The sequence below is a fragment of the Enhydra lutris genome, unplaced genomic scaffold, assembly GCF_002288905.1.
Source record: "Enhydra lutris kenyoni isolate GAN:26980312 unplaced genomic scaffold, ASM228890v2 scaffoldscaffold67, whole genome shotgun sequence".
Lineage (NCBI taxonomy): Eukaryota > Metazoa > Chordata > Mammalia > Carnivora > Mustelidae > Enhydra > Enhydra lutris.
Genome location: NW_019154151.1, coordinates 3,465,011 through 3,482,651, shown reverse-complemented (window position 1 = coordinate 3,482,651; position 17,641 = coordinate 3,465,011).

Here is a 17,641-nt window from a genome sequence, read left to right as displayed (position 1 = left end):
CTCTAGAAGTCTGGCATTGGATGTCCTGGGAGGTAGGCAGACAGAGAATAGAATCCGGTCTGGTGGCAAGCAATAAGCAGATAAGCAGGAATCCACTGATGGGGATTGGGATTAAGAAACAAATTAGTAATCTCTTAAGAGGTCTGGCAAGACACTGCTAAATAAGGCAGGGCATCAGGCCTAAAGAAATTGGCATAACAGATGAAATCTACAAAGAGAGGTAGACAGAGGTGAATAAAAGATGGCAACAAAGACACCCAGTTTTTTTCTCTGTGAGATCACAGTAGGACTAGAAGAAATAGGTCCACTTGATGCTAAGCCACAAACTGTTGAAATACTTCTCCTTAAATCCTCTCTGACTAGGAACTCTTAAGATAGGTCCCAGTGCAGGAAAAGTAGACAACAAGAAAAGGCCTGGAAAAAACAATGACCAATAGTGGTCACTTACCTAAGTAAGGGTTAATGTGGTTGTAATAATTACAGGGATTAGGGCTGGAAGCCAGGCAGCTAAAACATAGCCCCACAAAAATTAGTCCAAGACTATGGTGCCAATTTCTTCTTTTGGGGAAGGTGCTGTGGGATGCCTGAGTGGCTCAGTCAAGTGTCTCCCTTTGGCTCAGGTCATGATCCCAGGGTCCTGGGATCTAGTCCCACATCGGGTTCCTTTCTTGGGGGGGGTGGAGCCTGCTTCTCCCTCTACCTGCCACTCCCCCTGCTTGTGCTCTCTTGCTCTCTCTCTCTCTGGCAAATAAATAAATAAAATCTTAAAAAAAAAAAGTGCTGAGACTAATAGAAACTGAGAATTCCCAGATTCATGCCACCTATGGTTTATCATATAGTATTCTAAAAACCAACCCTTTGAATTTTATATGGAGAATATGCTTCTAACAAAGAACAGACCTCCCTATCAACCAAAGTCCCAAAACCCCAAAGCAATTTTCAAGAGTAGCTTAACAGGTCATAAATGGTAATTGTCCTGTCTATAAGTTAGTAAGACATAGTTATAGTAATAAACAGTGAGGGAAAAACTTTCAATTTGCTTGCTAAACTATGTGGATCAGAGAAACACACATTGGTGTTAATAGGGATGCTATTTAAGAAGTTGAGGGTTTTTTTAGAAAAAAAATAGTATGTAGAAACAGTCTCTTGGAGATAAATGTAGTTCAAAAGTGAGACTAAAATTATGCAACTAAAATCTATTGTCTCTCTTACTTTGTGGTTTATTTTCTGACCTTTTCAAAATATAATTAATTATGAAAATTAAAGAAGACATATTTGACATCTGTAAATAATAACTTGTTTTCATATCTAGGCATCAGTAGTTAGACAAGTCTTACAAATAGGTTATTTGGAGGCAACTGGATGGCTCAGTTGGTTAAGTGTCTGACTGTTGATTTTGGCTCAGGTCATGATCTCAGGGTTGTGAGATCAAGCCCTCCTTCTCTCTCTCTTTCCCTCCCCCTACTGCCCCTCCCCTTCTGCATCTCCCCCACCACCCTTCACATGTGCATGCACTATCTCTAAAAAGAAAAAGGTTTATTTTGTTTTATATATTCTCCCACATAAATTTTAAGTTTTATTGATACATAATTCCACAAATCATACATTTTGCCCTTTTAAAGAGTGCAGTTCAGCATTTAATATATTCAGAGTTGTATAACCATCACTGAGATCAATTTTAAAACATTTTCGTCACACCAGAAAGAATCTTGTCTTTAACCATAACCCCTCCTTAGTCCTCCGAAACCACACCCCTCCCAACACAAGGCAACCACTAATCCACTTTGTGTCTCCAGATTTCCCTATTCTAGGCATTCACATAAATAGAATCTTACAATGTATAGTGTTTTTTTTTAATTTTTTTAAAGATTTTTATTTATTTATTTGACAGACAGAGACAGAACGAGAGAGGGAACAGAAGCAGAGGGAATGGGAGAGGGAGAAGCAGCCTTCCCACTGAGCAGGGAGCCCGATGCGGGGCTCAATCCCAGGACCCTGGGATCATGACCTGAGCTGAAGGCAGACGCTTAACGACTGAGCCACCCAGGCACCCCAATGTATGGTGTTTTATTAACTGGAATCTTTCACTGAGAATATTTTCAAGGTTCATCCATTCCACATCAGTTTTTATTTGTTCATTATTACCTATTTGTTCCTCAGACATGAATACAAATCAGTTGTTTAAGCCACCTACCCTGCTATACACACAGTAACAAGATATACCTTCTTACAGCTGCAAAGAGTTGATATTCTCATGTGAATACCAATCTTGTCCTTCTTCTCCTGGCAAAAGCAGGAAATCAGGGTTTGATTTTCCTATACAATGATATAATAGAAGAATTTCTTTCTGACCCAGGGCCTGATGTATGGAAATGACCACAAACACCACATTTAATGAAGTATACATTATGTGCCAGAACAACTCCTAGAAATTTATATAAACTAATTAAACAGGACAACCCAGAAACTGATTACATTAAATTGTATATTACCTCATACAGTAGTGGAGAATATGTAGTTCTTATCCCACTTATTTTTTTTGAAGATCTTATTTATTTATTTAAAAGAGAGAGACAGTAACAGAGATAGCAAGAGAGAGCATAAGCAGGGGGAGGGGCAGAGGGAGAGGAAAAAGTAGGATCCCCACAGAGCAGGGAGCCTGATGTGGGGCTCCATCCCAGGACCCTAGGATCCTGACCTGAGCCAAAGGCAGACCCCTAAATGACTGGGCCACACACACATCCCATCCTACTTATTGTTAAGTCTTCCAATTCAACATATTAGAAGCCGAAATGTGCATCTACATTGGCATCAGATTCATTCAGAAAGCCTTCTTTAAGACATGCACATGAATATTTTTTAAAGATTTTAAAATTTATTTTAAGATTTTAAAATTTTAAATTTTATATTTAAAATTTAAAATTTTAAAATAAAATTAAATTATTAAATTTTAAAATTAAATTAAATTATTTTTTAAATTAAATTAATTTAATTTAATTTTTAAATTATTTTACTAAAATTAAATTAATTAATTATTAAAAATTAATTTAATTTAATTTTTATTAAAATTTATTTAAAATTTATTTTAAAAATTATAATTTTTTTAATTTATAAAAATAAATTTAAATTAAATTAAATTTAAATTAAATTTAAATTTTAAATTTTAAAATAAAGTTATTTTAAAATTTTATTAAAAATAAAATAAATTATTTATTAGACAGAGATCACAAGTAGGCAGAGAGGCAGGCAGAGAGAGAGGGGGAAGCAGGCTCCCCACTGAGCAAAGAGCCTGATGGCGGGGCTCAATCCCAGGACCCTGGGATCATGACCTGAGCCAAAGGCCAATGCTCAACCCACTGAGCCACCCAGGCGCCCCTGCACATGAATTTTTAAGAAAATTTTTGGGAAAGACTTTTAATCACTGGGTGATTCCCTGAGTACTAGATGTAAGGATATCTGTTTTGCTGCTGCTTTTATTGTATTTTTTTTTAACAAATAGCCCTGTAACACTGGCTTTCTGCTGCCTCCAAAACAATGACTAATGTGAGCTACCATTCTCATCAGTACTAGCAGCTTCACCTGACACCCTGATATTATATAAGGACAGACCCACCTCTAAATCCTATGAACCAACCCTGTTTTGCATCAGAATTTTCATCCTTTAATCTTTCATCATGTTGTTATTTTACACCATCAGAATACCTCAAAGCCTTGGCTTCAATAGTGGCTAAATTAAAATATGCAGGGCTGAGTTTAATCCCAAATCTACAGAATAAAACTTTTCCATTGCAGGTTAATCTCTATGTGTGATCCTACAATAATATATAACTGTCATTAGATTACTTTTCCTTTTTACATTATTTTTGATGATTAAATATAATATAGGACATAAAGTAATATGATTATATTTTAGCTAGCATAGTAGAACTTATACATATCATTTTAATTATATTAACAAATATTGAGTAGTAAATATGTCCAGGGCATGGTGCTAAGAATAGGTGAGTGATAACAGCATTCATTGGCTTAGGATAGTGTCAAGGCAACTGATAAGAGCTCATCTGATGGCAAAAGAATATTACAGAAATGTATAGGAAGAAGAGAATGGGGAAGGTTTTTTTTTTTTTTAACAAGGTTTTTTAAATAAAGGTTTTATTTATTTGAGAGAGAGAGACAGAGAAAATGAGCAGGAGGAAGGAGGCAGAGGAGAAAGGAGAAGCAGACTCCCTGCTGAGCAGGAAGCCTGATGTGGGGCTCTATCCTAGGACCCTGAGATCATGATCTGAGTGTAAGGCAGATGCTTAACCAACTGAGCTGCCCAGATGCCCCCAGAATGAGGAAGATTTTATGGAAAATCTGTATCTTTAAATATAAGTAGGACCCCAAAAGCTAGAAATTAGAGGAAAGGGCTTTTGAGGGAGAGGGAACAACATGAGCAAAAGCTTAGAGAAAGGAAAATGTGGGCTGCTCCTGGAAATTGTTTAGTCATCTAATGGAGCTAGAAGGTAGGTTTTATGATTGTGTAGTGGGAGATAAAACTGAGAAAGGGGCCAAATCAGGAAGACCTTGAATGCCATTCTGAATTTATTCTATAACTGTGGAGAGTTGCCAGAAATATATGAAAAGGAAAAACACATGATTAGACCTGTATTTTAGAAACAATTCTCTGGCATTGGTGTGTAGAACGGTTTATAAGATAAGAAACTGGAGACAAGGAGATAAATTAGGACAATACTTTCAAAAGCCATTCTCTTATTGGAGAATGAGTACTTTGGCTCCACCTGACTGCCAGTTACAGAAACCTGACCTAATGCAGATATCCAAAATAGTCCAGAAAAGGAAAAGTTAGAAAGGTGAGCCAAGGCAAAAGTCTGCTAAGAAAAACCAAAATAAACATAGTGCAAAGGTTTAAAGTCCCTGTTAGATTTGGCTTATAGATCCAAGAGTTTTCAAGTTACAGTCGGATCATAACTGGATGTCTTACAGGAGGAAGGAAAATCAATGGTAAACAACCTGGAGGCATCCATAACTTAACTTGTTGGTTGGTGGATAGGAGATGCATAATTGAGTTGGGCTTTTTCACGATACCCAAGGCAATAAATAAAATATTTCAGTGATAGACATGCAATAATAAGACTATCATTTAGAACAGTAGAAGAAAGAATGAAAAGATGGGAACAGACTTCACAGATCATATTTGTAGGATCTAATGACCTGATATAGAAAATAAGGGAATGGGAAAAGGAGAAGATAATTCTGAGGTTTCAAACCTGAGTTACAAGGAGAGTGATAATTTTGCAGTGCAGATTAGGAATCAAAGAGGAGAAATGTATTTTGAAAAATATGATGCTGAGTTATGTATGAAAGATGCCACATTTTAGGGGCATCTGGGTGGCTCAGTGGGTTGAGCCTCTGCCTTCAGCTCGGGTCATGATCTCAGGGTCCTGGGATGGAGCCCTGCATCTGGCGCTCTGCTCAGTGGGGTGCCTGCACCCCCCCCCCCCGCTGCCTCTCTGCCTACTTGTGATCTCTGTCTGTGAAATAAATAAATAAAATCTTTTTAAAAAAGATGCCACATTTTAGGTGCCTGCCAAATATGCAGATAAAGGCATCATTAAGGATTAGGTTTTGTGTTTCTGAAAAAGTTTGGCAATGGATGATTTAGTCATTTACATAGCAATATTAGTTGAAGATATAGTAGGTGGGATCACCAAGGAAGAGAGTGGGGAGGGTTATGAAAACCAAAGAAAGAAGTTTATTGAAAGCTCGTTTTAAGTGTGGACAAGGGAAAAGTAGTCATCCAAGGATATAGCTTAGCAGTTTATTACTAATGGTAGGTTCTGAGATTTCAGTTCAGTGTGACAGGGATGGTGATGATGCCATCATACTAGAATGCAGATTGGGAATCTGAAAGGAGAAATATTTTTTATGCAGGATGGCTGGATGCTAAGAAAAAATATCAGACAGGTAGGATGGGATCCGGAAAGTGCAATAACACAGAGACCATACATTAATTTTGAAGACACGGTAGCCAGCAGAAATATCAGAAAGGATGAGGTCTTTGGTGACATTAAAGACAAATCAGGAAACCAATGAGCAGATTTCTTTTTGGAAACACACATTTGAAAGACTATAGATACATTAAAATAAAGCTGACATTGGTCAGAACTCCACTTCTGAGATTGCTTTCAGAAACAGGTCACCAGCCAAACAAGAAAACCAGTCTAGTTTTTTCATAGAGTGTACTTGCTCTTTTTTTTTTTTTTTAAGATTTTATTTATTTGACAGACAGAGATCACAAGTAGGCAGAGAGGCAGGCAGAGAGAGAAAGAGGGAAGCAGGCTCCCTGCTGAGCAGAGAGCCCAATGTGGGGCTCGATCCCAGGACCCTGGGATCATGACCTGAGCTGAAGGCAGAGGCTTTAACCCACTAAAACACCCAGGTGCCCCGAGCGTACTTGCTCTTGACATGTACATGTGTCTCTGCCAGCTTCTTTCTCTTTTACTTGTCTTTCTTCTTTCTCCTCTCCTTTCTTAGCTCATTATCCTTCCCATCCTGCCAGATGTAGTAACCCTTTAGTCCCTGTTCCATGTAAGTCTCAACTGATATTGACCTGTGACCAGATATAGAGTAGAGGGTCTATATAAGGTCTGAGACTAAGTACAAGGTGCCAGTTGAAACTAAGAACTATGGGGAGTAGTACTCAGAATGTATCAGAAAGTAGACTGACTTCCATAATTTTATCTGTGTGCTAGAAGCCTACCCTAAATGTGAGAGGTTTATGACCTGAAAATTATAGTAAGTTAAAGATTGCTCGGGTATGCCCTTATATACTAAAAAGCATACATAAACCACACAACTAGATAACACATAGATAATCTTTTATTTATCATGTTAATATATACATATAGAAACATGTCCATATTAATAATGACACACACACAGAAAATGAGTATGGGGGTGCCTGGGTGGCTCAGTGGGTTAAAGCCTCTGCCTTCGGCTCAGGTCATGATCCCAGCGTCCTGGGATCGAGCCCCACATTGGGCTCTCTGCTCAGCAGGGAGCCTGCTTCCTCCTCTTTCTCTGCCTGCCTCTCTGCCTACTTGTGATCTCAGTCTGTCAAATAAATAAATAAAATCTTTAAAAAAAAAAAGAAAATGAGTATGAATATGAATGTTTCTCACATTTATTTTGGTTATCAGGAGTAAATTACATTTACTCTCTAAATTTATTCTTCCTCACTGTTACTTCTAGAATGCTGAACTAGCTTAATTTGGACAGTGAACTACTCTTTGGAAATATGTTTCAAGAGCTCTATGTTTCAGGTAGCTCTAAATCCTGCATCTTGATTCTGAGTTCTTACCTCCAAAGAGCACAGTGCATTTCTACCTTTAGGGTAACCCAAGATCATTGGCTCTAATTTAAAGACTTGGCCCTGGATAATTATGGCAAATCAGGATTCGTAGCCACACCTGCCAGCTTTGCACATCAACGCAATTCACAAAAAAGGGCTTAGAGGACAAGTCGGGAGATAGACCGGTGATTAATATAAACAGTGTTGAGCTAGAACAGTGGTTCTTAAAGTATTGTCCCCAGACCAATAACATCAGCATCACCTGGAAACTTCTTAGTACTAAAAATTCTCAAGTAGCAATTCATACCTACTGGATGAGAAACTCTGGGTTTGCAGTCCAGCAATATGTATTTTAACAAGCCCTCTAAGTGATTTTGATGCATGCAAAAGTTTGAGAACCACTGACGTAGAATAAAATAAGTCATGAGCAGGAGGGTTATAAGACAGAGGAAAGAGAAAAACAAGGTACCCGCAAGGGAAATGGCATTCAATGAAGGAGAGGAATACTGAAGGAGGAGTACATTGAATTGTATCACTCCAACTGCCTTCTCAAGAACAACTCATCCATTCAGATATTTTAAAAGTGCTAAACTACATGTTTTAAATGTAGCAAGAAATGGAATGGAATGGTAAACCAGAAGTTGACTGAAGGGCAAGAACAGAGTCAGGGGTAAATGGCATATAAGATAGATCAAATCCAAACCAGCAGAAGCTATCAGGAGTGGAACAAAACACAACAGTGGTAAATGAACAAAAAAGGTGAATTGGTTGCTTCTGATGGTTTAAGGAAACTGATGCCCTATCACTCAGTACTGTGCTACCAGAGAGAACAAGTAGCTCCAAGGCTGGGAATGGGGTCAAGGGAAGGGGATATATTTATGTTCCAAAATTATCTGAGTGGGTGCTTGAAAGAACCAAGACATTTAATGTAATCCAGGCCCTTGATATTTCAGTAGGGAGTATGGTTTACAAAACTGCTTTATTCCACATTCACAGCTCTCAACTGTGCATAGAATTTCTAATGCCAACATAAATCAATCGGTCTATGAGGAAGTGGATACATTTAAATCCAAACAAGATGGTTTGTGAACTGGCCTTTTCATATTTTATATACACTCTGCTAGGGGCCTTTATGGTTGTCAGTAACACAAAGTCTTTAAGGAGAGGAAACTAGGAATGGTGGAGACCCAAATATTTGGGGTCAAGGACCTGGGAGAACTCTTTGCTGAGCTTCCCTGCTCTCTCTTTCTGCCTGCCTCTCTGCTACTTGTGATCTCTCTCTCTATCAAATAAATAAACAAAATCTTAAAAAGAAATAAAATCTTAAAAAAAAGAAATAGTACATGGTATATTGATTCCATTTTCAAAATATTCTTGGGAATACAAAATAATCTGTAGTGACAAAAAGGAATCAATAGGTGCCTGGGCATCAGGGGAGACAGAATGTAGGGGCAAGAAGATGGGATTAGAGAGGGACTAAGGAATCTTCTGGGGCTGAAGTATTTGTTAATTATCTTGATTTTGGTGATGGTTTCACAGTATATGAACATGTCACAGGTCTCAAATTGTACTTTTAAATATATACAATTTATTTTATATCAGTGATGCCTTAATAGAGTTGTTAAAATATGTCATGAAAAAAATGCCTTGTAGATAATTAAAAAAAAAATTGCCAAACTCTTTTCCAAATAAGTTGTATCATTTCACATTGCCAGCAGCAATATATTAGAATTCCAGTAGTCCTACATCCTTGGCATCCTTTAGCCATTCTAATGGGCATATGGTAGTAGTTGAAGGTTTTAATTCGTATTTCCCTAGCAATAAATGATGAGCATTTTTTCACAGGTTTGTTTCCTATCCAAATATCTGTTGGGAAGTGTCTGCTCAAATATTTATTTTTAATTGGGTTGATAGTTTTCTCACTTTTGAGTTTTGAGATTCTTCTTGTATTCTGAATGCAAGTCCTTTTTCAAATACATGCTTTGCAAATATCTTTCCCAGTCTGTGATTTGTTTTCTCATTGTCATAGCAGTGCCTTTTGAAAAGCAAGGTTTTTAATTTTACCGAAATTCAGTTTACTGATTTTTATTTTATAGACTATACATGGTATAGCATCTAAGAAATCTTTGCCTAACCCAGGTTCACAAAATTTTTCTCCTATGTTTTCTTCTTGTATAGTTTTAGGTGTTACATTTAGGTCTGTGATCTCCTTTCAGTTAAATTTTGCAATGATAAAAGCTATGGATTGAAAATCAGGGTTTTTGTTCATTTGTTTTCTGTGATTTGACAGCTGATTGCTCCGCTCCAAATAAATGAAAAAAAAAAAAAAACAATATTCTATGCACCTTGTACTTTTCTCCATCCTTTGTAAAGTCAGTTGCCCATATATGCATGGGTTTATTTCTGGACTATTTATATCCTGTTTTATTCATCTATTTGTCCATCACAGGTCAATACTATGCTGGTTTGTTTCTTTGTTTTGTTTGTATATTTTTTAGTGATTAGGAAAAATTTATTTATTCTGCACACACCAAAAAGACAGTTTGCAAACTGGGAGCATTCACACCAAAACATGGAATGAAACCAAAACATGGAATGAGGTTCAGGGGGACAGGTATATTGTTATAAAGCAGCTTATATAGTGAGAAATCAGTGACTATTTATTTTTCATAGTGATTGGTTTTAATATTGGAACTTTCATAAAAGATAAGGAGTTGATCAGTGGTTGTCTCATATGAATCTTGGGAAACAGTCCCAGTTTTGCTTATTATTTCCAGAGGTATAGGAAAGAAATGACCTTTATCAAGTTATATTTCCAAAAAAAGCTAAATTAGGCTTTGCTTATATGAGTAAACTGGTTTTATCTGCTCAGGCAATTTTCAAGCCTGGTCTCCATTTCTTTCTTAACATCATTTAAGGACCTAACTGATAAAACTTGTCACTTGAAAGAGGAACACTTTGTAATAAATATTGTTGTGGCTTGGTATTAACAACTTTTTTTTTTTTACTTTAAAAAAAATTTAAACTCAATTAATTAACATACAGTGTATTATAAGTTTCAGAGGTAGTTTAGTGATTCATCAATTGCTTATAACACCCAGTGTTCATTCCATCAAGTGCCTTCCTTAATGCCTGTCACAGTTATCCCATTCCCAACCCACCTCCCTTCCAACAACTCTCAGTTTGCTTCCTGTAGTTAAGACTCTCCTACGGTTTGTCTCCCTCTCTGATTTTATCTTAGCTTACTTTTCCCTCCCTTCCCCTATGTTCATCTATTTTGTTTCTTAAATTCCATATTTGTGTGAAATCATATGATATTTGTCTTTCTCTGACTTACTTCACTTACCATAATACCATCTAGTTCCATCCAAGTCATTGCAGATGGTACAATTTCATTTTTTGATGGCTAAGTAATATTCCATTCTGTATATTACACCACATCTTTATCCATTTATCTGTCAGTGGACATCTGGGCTCTGTTCATACTTTGGCTATTGTGGCCATTGCTGTGATAAACATTGGGGTGCATGTGCCCCTTCAAATCACTATGTTTGTATCCTTTGGATAAATACCTAATAGTGCAATTGCTGGGTGGTAAGGTACCTCTATTTTTACCTTTTTGAGGAAACTCCATACTGTTTGCCAGAGTGGCTGCACCAGCTTGCATTCCCACCAACAGTGTAAGAGGGGCCTCCTTTCTCCACAACCTTTCCAACATCTGTTCTTTCCTGACTTGTTAATTTTAGCCATTCTGACTGGTGTGAGGTGGTATCTCATTGTGGTTTTGATTTGTATTTCCCTGATGCTGAGTGATGCTGAGCATTTTTTTCATGTATCTATTGGCCATTTGTATGTCTTTTTGGAGAAATGTCTGTTCATGGCTTCTGCCCATTTCTTGAATGGATTATTTGAGTGTTGAATTTGGTAAGTTCTTTAGAGATTTTGGATAATAGCCCTTTACATGATAAGACATTTGCAAATATCTTCTCCCATTCCATAGGTTGCCTTTTAGTTTTGTTGATTCCTTTGCTGTATAAAAGCTTTTTTATCTTGATGAAGTACCAATAGTTATTTTTTGCTTTTATATCTGTTGCCTTTGAAGGTGTGTCTAGGAGAAGTTGTTCCAGCCGAAGTCAAAGAGGTTGTTGCCTGTGTTCTCCTGCAGGATTTTGATGGATTCCTGTCTCATATTTAGGTCTTTCATCCATTTTGAATTTATTTTATGTATAGTGTAATAAAATAGTCCAGGTTCATTTTCTGCGTGTGGCTGTCCAATTTTCCCAACACCAGTTGTTGAAGAGACTGCCTTTTTCCATTGGCTATTCTTTCCTGCTTTGTCCAAGATTAGTTGACCATAGCATTGAAGGTCCATTTCTGGATCCTCTATTCTGTTCCATTGATTTATGTGCCTGTTTTTGTGTCAGTACCATTCTATCTTAATGATTACAGCTTCATAATGGAGCTTGAAGTCTGGAATTGTGATGCCACCAGCTTTTCTTTTCTTTTTCAACCTGCCTTTAGTTATTTGGGATCTTCTCTGGTTCCATGCAAATTTTAGGATGATTTGTTCAAAGGGATTGCATTGAATATGTAGATTGATTTGGGTTACACAGACATTTTAACAGTATTTTTCTTCTAATCCATGAGGATGGGATATTTTTCCATTTCTTTGTGTCTTCCTCAATTTCTTTCATAAGTGTTCTATAGTTTTCAGAGTACAGATCCTTTACCTCTTTTGTTAGGTTTATTCCTAGTTATTTTATGGTTTTTGGTACAATTCTAAATGGAATCAATTCCTTGATTTTCTTCTCTTCTCTCTTTCTCTTTCTTCTGTCTCATTGTTAGTGTATAGAAATGCAGCTGACTTCTCTGCGTTGCTTTTATATCATGCCACATTGCTGAATTCCTGTATGAGTTCTAGCAGTTTTGAAGTAGAGTCTTTTGAGTTTTCAATATAGAGTATCATATCATCTGCAAAGAGTAAAAGTTTTACTTCTTTGCTGACTTTTATTTCTTTTTGTTGTTTGATTACTGAGGCTAGGACTTCCAGTACTATGTTGAACAACAGTGGTGAGAATGAACATCACTGTCATGTTTCTGATCTTAGGGGAAAAGTCTGTTTTTCCCCCTTCGGGATGATATTCACTGTGGGTTTTTCATATATGGCTTTTATGACATTGTGTTATGTTCCCACTGTTCCAACACTGCAGAGAGTTTTAATCAAGAAAGGATGCTGTATCTTGTCAAATGCTTTTTCTATATCTATTGAGAGGATGACATGGTTCTTGTCCTTTTATTAATGTGGTCTATCACATTGATCAATTTGTGGATGTTAAACTGCCCTTGCAGCCCAGGAATAAATTCTACTTCATCATGGTGAATAATCCTTTTAATGTACTGTTGGATCCTATTTATTGGCTAGTATCTTGGTGAGTATTTTGGCATCCATGTTCATCAGGGATATTGGTCTATAAGTCTCCTTTTTGATGGGGTCTTTGTCCGGTTTGGGGATCAAGGTAATGATGTCCTCACAGAACAAGTTTGAAAGTTTTCCTTCTATTTCTATTTTTTGAAACAGTTTCAGAAGAATAGGTATTAATCCTTCTTTAAATGTTTGGTAGAATTCTGCTGGGAGGCCATCTGGGCCTGGACTCTTCTTTGTTGGGAGATTTTTTATTAACTGCTTCAATTTCTTTGCTGGTTATGGGTCTGTTCATGTTTTCTATTCCTGTTTTAGTTTTGAAAGTTTAAATGTTTCTATGAATGCATCCATTTTTTCCAGATTGCCTAATTTTTTGGCATATAACTGCTCATCATATGCTCTTATACTTGTTTGTATTTCTTCAATGCTGGTTGTAGTATCTCATCTTTCATTCATGATTTTATTTATTTGGGTCTTTTCCCTTTTTGATAAGACTGGCTAGGGCTTTATTGATCTTATTAAGTCTTTCAAAGAAACTGCTCCTAATTTCACTGATCTGTTCCAATGATCTCCTGATATCTCTTTCGTTGATTTCTGCTCTAATCCTTATTATTTCTCATTTCCTAGTGGATTTAGGCTTTATTTGCTCTTCTTTTTCCAGCTCTTTTAGGTGTAAGATTAGGTTGTGTATTTGAGACTTTTCTTGTTTCCTGAGAAAGGCTTATATTGATATATAGTTCCCGCTTAGGACTGACTGCCTTCGCTGCATCCCAAAGGTTCTGAACTATCATATTTTCATTTTCATTTTTTCATGAGTTTTTAAAATTCTTCTTTAATTTCCTGATTGACCCATTCATTCCTTATTAGGATGCTTTTTAAACTCATGAATTTTTAAAATTCTTCTTTAATTTCCTGATTGACCCATTCATTCCTTATTAGGATGCTTTTTAAACTCCATGTATTTATGTTCTTTCTAAATTTTCTCTTGTGATTGGGTTCAAGTTTCAAAGCATTGTGTTCAGAAAATATGCAGAGAATAATCTCAATCTTTTGCTATCGGTTGAGACCTGATTTGTGACCCAATATGTGATCTATTCTGGAGAATGTTCCATATGAACTAGAGAAGAATGTGTATTCCTTCCTTTAGGGTGGAATGCACTGAATATATCTGTGATGTCCATCTGATCCAGTGTGTCATTTAAAACCCTTGTTTCCTTGTTGATCTTCTGCTTAAAATATCTGTCCTTTGGTGTGAGGTGTTAAATTACCCTCCTATGATTTGTATTATCAATGTGTTTCTTTAATTTTGTTATTGATTGGTTTATATAATTGGCTATTCACCAGTTAGAGGCATAGATATTTACAACTGTTCGATTTTTTTTTAGTTGACCCTTTTATTATGATATAATGTCTTCTTTATCTCTTATTACAGTCTTTGGTTTAAAATCTAGTTTGTCTGATGTACAGATGGCTACCCCAGCTTTCTTTTGAGGTCTGTTAGCATGATAAATATTTCTATCCCCCCTCAACTTTCAATCTCGAGGTATCTTTGGGTCTAAAATGAGTCTCTTGTAGACAGCATATTAATAGGTCTTATTTTTTTTTATCCTTTCTGATACCCTGTGTCTTTGGATTTGAGCATTTAGTCCATTTGCTTTCAGAGTAATTACTGAAGGAAATGAATTTAGTGCCATTGTATTACCTGTAAAGTTGCTGTTCTTATAGATTGTCTCTGTTACTTTCTGGTCTTTGTTACTTTTGGGTTCTCTGTTTACTCAGAGGATCCCCTTTAATATTTCTTGCAGGGCTGGTTTAGTGATCACAAATTCTTTTAGTTTTGTTTGTCCTGGAAATTCTTTTTTTTTAAAGATTTTATTTATTTATTTGACAGACAGAGATCACAAGTAGGCAGAGCGGCAGACAGAGAGAGAGGAGGAAGCAGGCTCCCCACTGAGTGGAGATCCCCATGCAGGGCTCGATCCCAGGACCCTGGGATCATGACCGGAGCTGAAGGCAGAGGCTTTAACCCACTGAGCCACCCGGGCGCCCCATGTCCTGGAAATTCTTTATCTTTTCCTCTATTCTAAATGACAGCCTTGTTGGAAAAAGTATTCTTGGCTGCATATTTTTCTCATTTACCACCTTGAGTATATCATGCCTGTTGTTTCTGGCCTGCCAGGTCTATGGACACGTCTGCTGCCAGCCTTATGATTCTACCATTGTAAGTTAAGGACCTCTTGTCCTGAGCTTCTTTCAGGATTTTCTCTTTATCTCTGAAATTTGCAAGCTTCACTATTATATGTAGAGGTATTGACCATTTTTATTGATTTTTAGGGAAGTTCTCTGTGCCTCCTGGACTTGAGTACCTCTTTCATTCCCAGATTAGGGAAGTTGTCAGCTATAATTTGATCAAATAAACCTTCTGTCTCTTTCTCTCCATCTCTCCCCTCTTTCTCCTCCTCTTCCTCCTCCTGCTCCTCCCCTTCTTCTGGGACCCCTATTATATTAATATTATTTCACTGTATGGTAAGGCTGATCTCTTAAATCCTCCCTTAGTGATCCAATAGTTGTTTTCCTCTCTTTTTCTCAGCTTCCTTATTCTCCATCATTTTGTCTTCTATATCACTGACTCTCTCTTCTGCCTCATTTATCCTAGCAGTTAGAGCCTCCATTTTTTACTGCATCTCAGTAATAGCCTTCTTCATTTTGGCCTAATTAGATTTTAGTTCTTTTATTTCTCCAGTGTGGGATTCTCTAGTGTCTTCTGTGCTTTTTTAAGCCCAGCTAGTATCTTTATAATCATTGTTTTGAATTCTAGTGCGGATATCTTACCTATATCCATACTGATAAATTCCTGGCGGTGAGTACTGCCTCCTTTTCTTTCTTTTCAGTGAGTTTCTCCATCTCATCATTATGTCCAGAAAATAGTAGATGAAAGAGAGAGAAAAGAAAAAAATAGCAACAACACCAGAAAAATACAGTGCAAATCAGAAGAAAGCAGAAGCAAAGAAAAAAAAGAAAGAAAAAACATCAAACAAGAAGTAAAATAGTCAAAACAATAAACTGGATGCTGAGTGTATTTTGATCTGTTTGTTAGAAGAAACTAGTTCCTAAATAGGAAGGAATGAAAAACATATATATATAATAAAACTTAAAGACTGAGAAATAATTAAAAATATGAATTCTTTCCATAATAGCTGAAGTTTTGTAGTTCTCTATCATCCATAAACTTGGTATTAGCCAGATGTTCCTGCTGGTCTTCTGGGGGAGGGGCCTCTTGCCCTGATTCTCATGTGTCTTTGCCCAGATGGAGTTGCATCCCTTTTGCCAGGTGGCTGGGCTCAGTGTAAGCAGCTCCAGACCGCATTGCATGGCACTCTTTTGCTCCCTGAAGGCTTTCATCACTGGGGGGTAGGGGATTAAAATGACGACACTCTGATCTCTAGCCCCAGAGATGAAAGCTGTTTGTCAGTTTTTTAAAAAGTTAAACATAGAGTTGCCATATGACTCTGGAATTTCACTCTTAGTTGTATAACCATGTGTATAGAAACTATATGTCCTCACAAAAACTTATATGTGAATATTTGTGCCACCATTATTCACAATAGTCAAAAGATATAAACAACCCAAATGTCCATCAACTTATGAATAGATGAATAAAATGTGTTATATCCATACAACAGCTATTATTCAGCTATAAAAAAATAACTGATTCATGTTACATCCATTCAAGGATGAACCTTGAAAACATTATGGTAAGTGAAAGAAGCTTATCACAGAAGGGTCACATATTGTGTGACTCCGTTTATGTGAAATGTCTGGAATAGGCAAATCTAGAGAGACAAAAGTAAGTTAGTAGTTCCCAGGGTTTTGGAGGAGGGGGACTGAGAAATGACTAATGTGCATTAGGTTTAGTTTTCAGATGATAGAAAATGTTCAGGCATTATAAAATGGTGATGGTTGCACAACTTTGTGAATATACCAATAACCACTGCATTGTTTACTTGGAAAGGGTTATGGTATGTGAATTATATCTCAGTTTAGAATTAATTTTATATGGTGAACAGCCATAGAAAACAGAGATACTGTTTCCCTCCAGAGATTGCTGTCCATTATAAATGACAAACTCAAGATTCCCCCCCATGATGTACCTTACTGCATGGAATCTTCTAGTTAGTAATGCTGTGGGAATTGGGGCTCAGGGAAATGTTACAAATACTGATATTCCAGCAACTGCTATTGCTGGTGTTAATAAACTATTCTTTGACTGTGACCCTAGAGTTTCGTGTCTTCTGCCAGCATCTATGAAACTTGTTAACTTGTACCTAGAGTAAAATCTCAGACTCTTCAAAGTTCTTGACAAGGACCATAAAATTAATTTAGTCGACCTTTCTCATTTTATTTTTTCAAATCTCAGTCATATAGCTATGCATTTTATTTCAAGAAAGCTGAGGAAGAAAACATCAATAGGAAGAAACCATTGGTTTCTTTATGGAATGGGTTTATCAACCCTTAACAATTTTGTCCTTAAATTAGCATTTGTCATGCTATATATCTTTTTGTTAGACTCATATCATTTTAAATATACAACTCGAAAGAGGATTCTTTGTCCTTTTCTTTGCGACACCTGCTGACCAAAAATCTTCTTCTACTTCTAATAACATCTTTGAAAGACTAAAAAGAAGAAAGATCTATAATAAAGATTCACTAATATATTTAGAGATTTGTAGGATAACTTTTAAAAGATAGGTATCTGCTAAGTGATAAAGTACTTGATAATGAGTTGGGTTATCTTTCTACTTTTGTATCCCAGTTCTTATATATCATTAAGGATTATTCTAGTCTCGGCAAACAATTCAGATATA